Here is a 7022-nt window from a genome sequence, read left to right as displayed (position 1 = left end):
AGGTACACTATGAATGGCATTAAACATTGACGAGTCAGCCAGGAGAACACTGTGTTCTGTCCTCCTGCAGAGTGACTTGGAAGTGCAGATGAGCTCAGGGCTGTGAGCAGAGGCTGGGCTTTTGCTCCTTGGCAGAGACTTTGTGGGCACAGCCACCCTTGTGGGATATGTGAGGCAAAGGCAATTTGTGCTTTGGCTGCTGAGATCAAACTCAGCTGGCCTTTCTGATCAGGGATAAGTCATGGGGAAAGGCTGGCCAACCACCTGGAGGGGCCTGCTTTGCTATTTGAAGTGGTAGAAATAGTCTTGGATCTGAGTTTCCACACCAGCCATTTTCCATCCTCAGGTGTCGGGATCTTAAGGCACATCTTACTGGAAAAAGTGTCCATGTGTGCCAGGAACGATTTCTCTTCATTTCCACAACTTGTAGGTCACAGAAGCAGAGCTTGCAATGCAGCCTGTTGGAGGCTCAGCAGCAGGTATGGGAGCTGGAGATCACCAAGAGCCAACTGGAAGGCCAAGTTCGCACAGCCATGCAGGCCAAGGAGGTGATACTTGGTGAGAGCCTCATGCACTTTGTGTCTGGCGATGGCCCTGCCTAGTGCAGTTACTCCGAAGGCAGCTCTGTCTGCAGGGCTTCCAAGGAGTGAAGGAGCTGGGAACAGGTCCCTCCTTGGCTAAAACGGAAAGGGCTTAAGGTCAGCAGAGTCTCTGAGTGTTGTTCATGCTTGCAGAGGATGTGAGGGGCCTTCGTCAGGAGCTGCAAGCTCTCGGATCTCTCAGCAAGCAGCAACTGGAAAAAAAGGCTCAGCAGCTCCGCTCTACAGAAGAGCAGTTCAGCCAGGTTCTGAGACAATGGCAATCTGCTCAGGAAGAGGAAAAGAGGAAGCTCCTGCAAGAACAGGTAGGAAACAATATGCACCTGAATTTTTCAGGCAAGCTTGGTGGGCTGGCATAGGAGAATAGCAGCCTGAGTATGTGGTCCGGTGGCAAGCCTCTGCTGTAGGCCAGATGTTGCTGGGCCAGGCAGCAGAGGGCTTCAAGGGCTGAGAGTTGAGGGGCCGAGAATGGCCAGAGAGAGCTGCTGGGACACTGAATGCAGCCACGGTTTCAGGGTGTGAATAAGCCAAGGTCCCCTGGAGGCTGGATGCTGACCACACAAAGCATGGCAGCAGAGAAGGGGCAGGATATTTCCAATGCCCTCGTGCCATGCAGCAGTCTGCTGACCTTGCTGCCAACTGTAGTCCCAGCAACTGGGTTCCTTGCTTTCTGTCCTTCCACGATGGACAGAGGTCTTCCCTTTGGCCTTGAAGCATTCACAGCAGGCCCCATGTTGCTGGTATTTCAGCTGTCTTGTGCCTAAGGCATGGGGGTGCTGGCCTCGTCATCCTGCAGTCCACCTGCAGCTTTTCCTTGATCAAAGGACAGGGGAACACTGAGAACAGAGCCTCTGAGAAGAGGCAAAAATCCTGAGGAGGGAGGGGCCTGATCAAACAGGCAGCCGTCAAAGTGGCGAAGGAAGGTGGCATCTCCTTTCCTTCCACTTGCTGACCCTCCTCCTAAGTTTCTTGTTAGGACAGGAGCTGTGGAGGGCATAAAGCCACTACTGTGAACTCTTTAGTAGGAGGGTTGTGGGTATGATGAAACTTGCCTTGTTTTCTTTGGGGAGAATGGCTGGGCCTTCATCTGGAAGTGTCTCTTCCTCTCATCAGGAAAGGCAGCTGGAACAACAGCGTTTGGAGGCTTGGGAGCAGCTGGAGCAAAGGGAAAACCTGGTGGCAGAGGTACAGAGGGAGCAGGAGAAAAGGTTGCTTGAGATGAAGCAGGAAGCTGCCATCACGCAAGCGGAACAAGAAAAGATAAGAACTAGAGCCAGCCCAGAGGCAACGCGTGTGCAAAGAGAGTTTCTGTGTTGTTTTGGGCTCCTCTGGGCTCCTTCTGGGCAATGCTTTCCTGGACATTGTCTGGGTGGGATTGTCCCTTAGCTGTCCCTACTTCAACAAGAGAAAAAGAACAAAATGCTTTTGGGAAAGTGTGAGCACATCAACCTTGCTTGCCACACAAGTGTTGTGTGGGAAGTTTAATGCCATCTTCTCTTTGTTTCTCTGCAGCTTCAGCACCAGGAGGCTACTCTCTTGCAGAGGGTGTACCAGCTGCAGCGAAAGCTTGACCATAGGCAGCGGAAGGTAGAGCTGCTGAGGCAGGAGCTGGAGGAACAGCGGGAACATTGGCAGGTGAGCCTGACTAGGCAGGTAGCAGAGGGAAGGGCAGTAATGGGGACGTGAAGTTTGCATATCAGGAAAGGGGAGGCAAGGACTACTGCAGGCACTGGGAGCACAGAGCGTGACAGGCTCCAGCGCTGAGCAGCAGGAAGAAGAGTTAGGATGGATGGGTTGGAGCTGGGTAGAGAAGCTGAAGGAAGCGCTTCTGAATGGAAGGTCTTTTGAGACTGGGAAAGGAGAAACCTGAGTGTGGTTGGATGCCACCTGCCACTTGATGGCAGGTGCTAGTAAGAATTTTCTTGACAAAATATCCAGGACGAGCTGCAGGCAGTGCTGCAGGAAGCTCAGTGGAAGATGAAGGCAATGGAAGAGAAGCATAAGGAGGAAATGGAAAGGATGCTGCAGTACAGGCTGGCAGAGCAAGAGCAGGTGAGTGAAAGAGCAGTAGGCACTGCAGTCATGCAACAAGTGGTCTCTGCCCTTCTCACCTTTCCCCTGCGGAGCAGCAGGAGGATGGAGGCAATGCCTCTGGCTGCCATGGGCTGTGCTCTCCATTGCAGCTGCTCAGAAGGACACTTCCTGGGCTGCTGAATCTCAGCTGCTGCCCTGGGCAGCAGGGCTAGTGCTTTGGCTGTGGGCCAGCAATGCTCAGAATGTATTTCTGCTGGCCTCCTAGTGCTCGCTTTCTTTTTGGGGCTTTGTTCAGGTCAACATGGTGACCCACACGGATTCTGAACAAGTTGTCCCTGTCCATGGTGAATGCAGTCCTCAGGATAGGGTGAAATTGAAACTTGTTCTTTCCCTTCCACAGTCTCTCCTAGGGCTGGCTGTGACAAGCTGTAGTCTCTGCCTGCTTGGTGGGGTTGGACTTGAGCTGGAAGAGTTGACAGCTCAGCTTGCAGCCTAACACAAGTGTTGTTCCTAAGGGCTTGCCTTTGATATGCGCTCTCTGGGGCATCTCTGCCAGCCACCTTTGTGACACCAACCAATTTCTTGTTCCAGATGGACGTGGGCGCTGCAGCAGCATCTTCCAAAGGAGCCTTCCCTCCGCAGCCTGAAAACCTGAGCAGGAGCAGTTCGTCCCGCCCAAGGCAGGAGTCAGAGCAGCAGAGAGAGAAGTATTGCCTGAAGCTGCTGAGTACGTCCTGTACATCCTTTGTCTGAACAAGCTGTGTATTATAGTGTGTGTGCCTGCTGTACTCCCACATATTCCTCCTCATTCTGGTGTCGGACAGACATTCTGGATTCCCTACAGAAGCCATTGTGGCACTCAGAGGCAGCCAGGGAGCCCTTTGGGCCATTCCTTTTGCCTTAGAGGGCAGCTGGGAGTGGGTGGCAACTGATGGTTGCGACCTAGCAAATGACCCAGGGAACATGTGTGTGTGCTAGTCTGGCTAAATGGATCCTAACTGTTGGCATCCTAGATTGCCTCTCGACTCCTGCTTTGTCACCAGTCATTGGAGACCAAACAGTTCAGAGAAATTGCTTGGCTGTGTGGCTGCTTTCATACTGGTGTTGTTTTGATGACTGTTAGGACTTTTCCCCTTCCTTCTGCAGTTGGTTTTGGTAAGAATTCTATATTTTGGTTAGCCCAACCTCCTTGAAAAGGGTATCAGGTGACAGCAGAAATAGGAGAGGAAGAGGTTTTTTCAGTAGGCCCCAGAAGTTAAACTACCATATTCTTAGAAGAATTCTTAGGAGTCAGAGAGGAAGAGGTGTTTTCCAAGTGCACGAAAAAAAGAAAAACAGAAGCCTTTTTTTACAATCCCTCTTTGATATTTTACTTGTATGCTTAGGAAGATGCATCAAAGAGACAATGCATCTGTGTGGCACAGTGAGATAAAAGTGCCCTGCAGGCAGTTCTCAGGAGGAAGCCTGCAGGCCCCTCTGCTGCACGTTCCCCTGGTACCGGCCACTTTGTCACGGCTAATGCCCGGCCCGTCAATACTCCTGGAGAGCCAAGCCCTGGCCTCAATCCCTGCTCAGATCATGCTCTAGGAAAGCACACCATGGCCTTGGTGACTCTGCAGTACAACCAAGTTGCTTCTTGCACGTAATAGCTGCCAGGGCAGGGCTGTCAGAGAATAACAGGTTGGGTACTGAACAGAGCCCAGTTCACTCAGAGTATGCCATCAGTTGTTGGGACAAAAGGGGCATTGATCTAGTCCTGTGTGGGTCTGGACTCAGTGGCAGTCATGGTCTGTCTGGAGTGGGGCACCAGCTTGTAATGGGACTCAGTCTGACTCTGGCTTCTTCACAGTGGTTGTCTGTGGCCATTGGTGGGCTTTGCCAAGCTTTTTGTCCTACCTGCCCTGCCACCAATGGCTGGTGTGACTGCAGAGGCTGGAGCCTTCCTGAGCTGTGAGGATTTAGCTGCCTCCCCATTGGCACAGCTTTGCCTGGACTTGTGAAAGAATCAGCATCTCACTTGGGCAGCAGTCTGTGCCACGGTAGCACCTGAGGAGCGGTGCTGTCCTTGTTACCCATCTCGACTGTGTCCATTTGGGAAGATGGGGCACGTGGGTGGTGCTGAAGAGGCCGAGTCCAGTGCTAGAGACTGCTGCACCTCAGGCTGAAGACAAGTACTTGTATTTCTTCACTGCCCATGGGGAATGGGCAAAGTCATCTTCAGAACTTAGCCTGCTCAGCAATGAAGAGGATCCTAATTCTTCCAGCCATTGTTCTTGGTTATAGCATGAGCTGCTGTTCTTGAAAAGTGGCAAGGCATTCTTTAGGCAAAATGCTGAGAGGAAGACAAGGTCCCCTACGCTCCTGGAATTCACGTTGCAATATTCTTTCTGCTCTGCAAAAAGCAGCTGTCGACAAAAATTCATCCCAGATCCCAGAGTGCATTTAGTCTTTGGAAGTAGGAAATCTTTTGCTGAATCTCACAAGAGAGTGTGCATTCCCACAAAATGAAGGGTCCTGATTTTTCAGCTTTCCTTCTTATTTGTAAATGACAACTACTTGCCTTGGTGCCTGTTGTTTTCTGATGTCGGTCTGCTCTGATGGTTTCTCCATGGGCTTAGTTTCCTCTCAAGGTAACCCTTCAAAGGAGCGTGGAGAATCAGACTCTGTGCAGGCCATGTGTGCTACAGAGCTGCCTGCCTTGCTGGGGCTGCTGCTGCTGTTGTTCTTGTTGCCAACCGACCATAAATTGCTCCGAGTCCCGGAGAGTGGAGCTGAGTTTCAGATCTCCTGCAAGTCGGTATCTCTCCTTTGAAGTTTGTTCTTGTGTTTTGTTTCTTTCAGGGAGTGTTGTGAGCGTGGGAGATCCAGAGAAGAAATACACTGGATGGGAACTTATTGGTAGTGGGTGAGTGCAGCCAAGCTTACTTCTGCATGGGCCAGGTATTTTGCTGGTGCAATATCAAGTGGGAAGTCAGGCCAGCTGCAAGCATCTTCACACCCCGGCTTTAGATTGTCCCTGTCTCACTACTGATCACAAGGCATCATCAAAGGTAACTGGAAGCTGACAATTTCTTGCCTGCCTCAAGGAGGAGGACCTGGAAGCCGTCCTGTCCCTCAAGCATGTGGCACCACTTGGCTTCTTTTCCTAGGAGACACGGTTTTGTATGATTCAAAGTAATACGGCCACAGTGATGAAGGAAAACTGAGAGAGCAGCTTCCCACCTGATAGCTGTCAGATAACTGCTATTGGTGGCATTTTTTTCTAGTCTTTGGCTGAAAACAATATTCAGTGCTCAGGACAGTAAGGAAGGCTGCGTGGTGCTGCCCGAGTTTGGCAGATTGAATGAAAAGAGAGTGGTGAGAAGGCCCAGCAGGTCTCTCTGTTCCATTGCCTGGAAAGGCACACACACATGCACAAAAAGGAAAAAGTGAAGAAAACCCCCACATCCATAATCTAGTGTGTACATTTGGGATTTGTAGCAGCCCTTTTCCTTCCTGCTGGATGGAGATTTTCACTTGAACATGGTGCATGCAGAGGGGCTGCTGGGCTGCTGGGCTACTGGCACAAGAGTAGGCAAACCATGGTGTTTTACAGACACTGCAGGCAGCAGAGAGCTCCTGCCTGGGCTGCCTTTCACTTCTCAGCACTGAACAGCTTCTCTGTTCTTGCCACTCTTCTGTTTCTAGGGGTTTTGGAACTGTCTATAAGGCCTTTGACACTGCCACAGGACAAGCGGTAAGTGCCAACAGCCCTCGCAGATTCTGCTGCTCTGGAGTGCTTTCCCTTGCAATGTGACTTGTGGCCAGAGCTTTGGGCCACCTGTCCTTGCTGCAAAGGCTGTCCCACAGAAGCAGCCTACCTAGAGGCAGCCTGCAGAATGCATTTTGGACAGACTTTGTCTTGCATCCTGAATGGATGCAGGGATGGTGGTGGTGTGTTTCAGAGAAGGACACGCTAGTCCAAAGTTACTGGATAAATATGCATAGAGTAATTGATGGCAACAGCCATCGTTCCGGCCCAATTCCTCTTAAGCCCAGGTTCAGACACAGATGGGATCTCCCATTATCTTCCATCATGTGGTTTGGTTTGGTATAATACAAGATCTAAAGAAGGAGAGATTTTGTCTGGAGTGTGGTTTTGCATTTCAGTCTGAGGGAACCTGACCCACACAAGCACACACACGCACACACACACACACATATGCACACATGGGTCAATGAGAAGAAGTCGATGAAGAGCCTTAAATAATACAACCTTGTGTTGGTCCTGTGTCAGTGACATTCCATTACAGGGATGCTATTTGTCCTGAACAGACATGGTGGTGTCTTGGAGAGCCGCATTGCTCTTTGGGGTTAAAAGTTCAGAGTCCTGACTTCTCATTTCTGGCT

At 50.9% G+C, this 7022-nt stretch overlaps 1 long non-coding RNA gene across 2 annotated transcripts; it reads left to right on the top strand.

Annotated features, from left to right (window-relative positions):
- Positions 1 to 7: 7 nt before the first annotated feature.
- On the top strand, positions 8 to 6792 carry LOC107215814. Of its 2 annotated transcripts, XR_004495595.1 has the most exons (6): positions 8 to 558; positions 735 to 904; positions 1713 to 2234; positions 2538 to 3360; positions 5475 to 5538; positions 6321 to 6792. It is a non-coding gene; the product is annotated as an uncharacterized LOC107215814 (long non-coding RNA). The 2 variants fall into 2 exon arrangements; XR_004495594.1 differs by having other exon boundaries at positions 8 to 904.
- The last annotated feature ends 230 nt before the right edge of the window (positions 6793 to 7022 follow it).

The sequence above is a fragment of the Parus major genome, chromosome Z, assembly GCF_001522545.3.
Source record: "Parus major isolate Abel chromosome Z, Parus_major1.1, whole genome shotgun sequence".
NCBI lineage: Eukaryota > Metazoa > Chordata > Aves > Passeriformes > Paridae > Parus > Parus major.
Note: the sequence above shows the minus strand (reverse complement) of the source record. Positions and strands in the feature narration are given on the sequence as shown.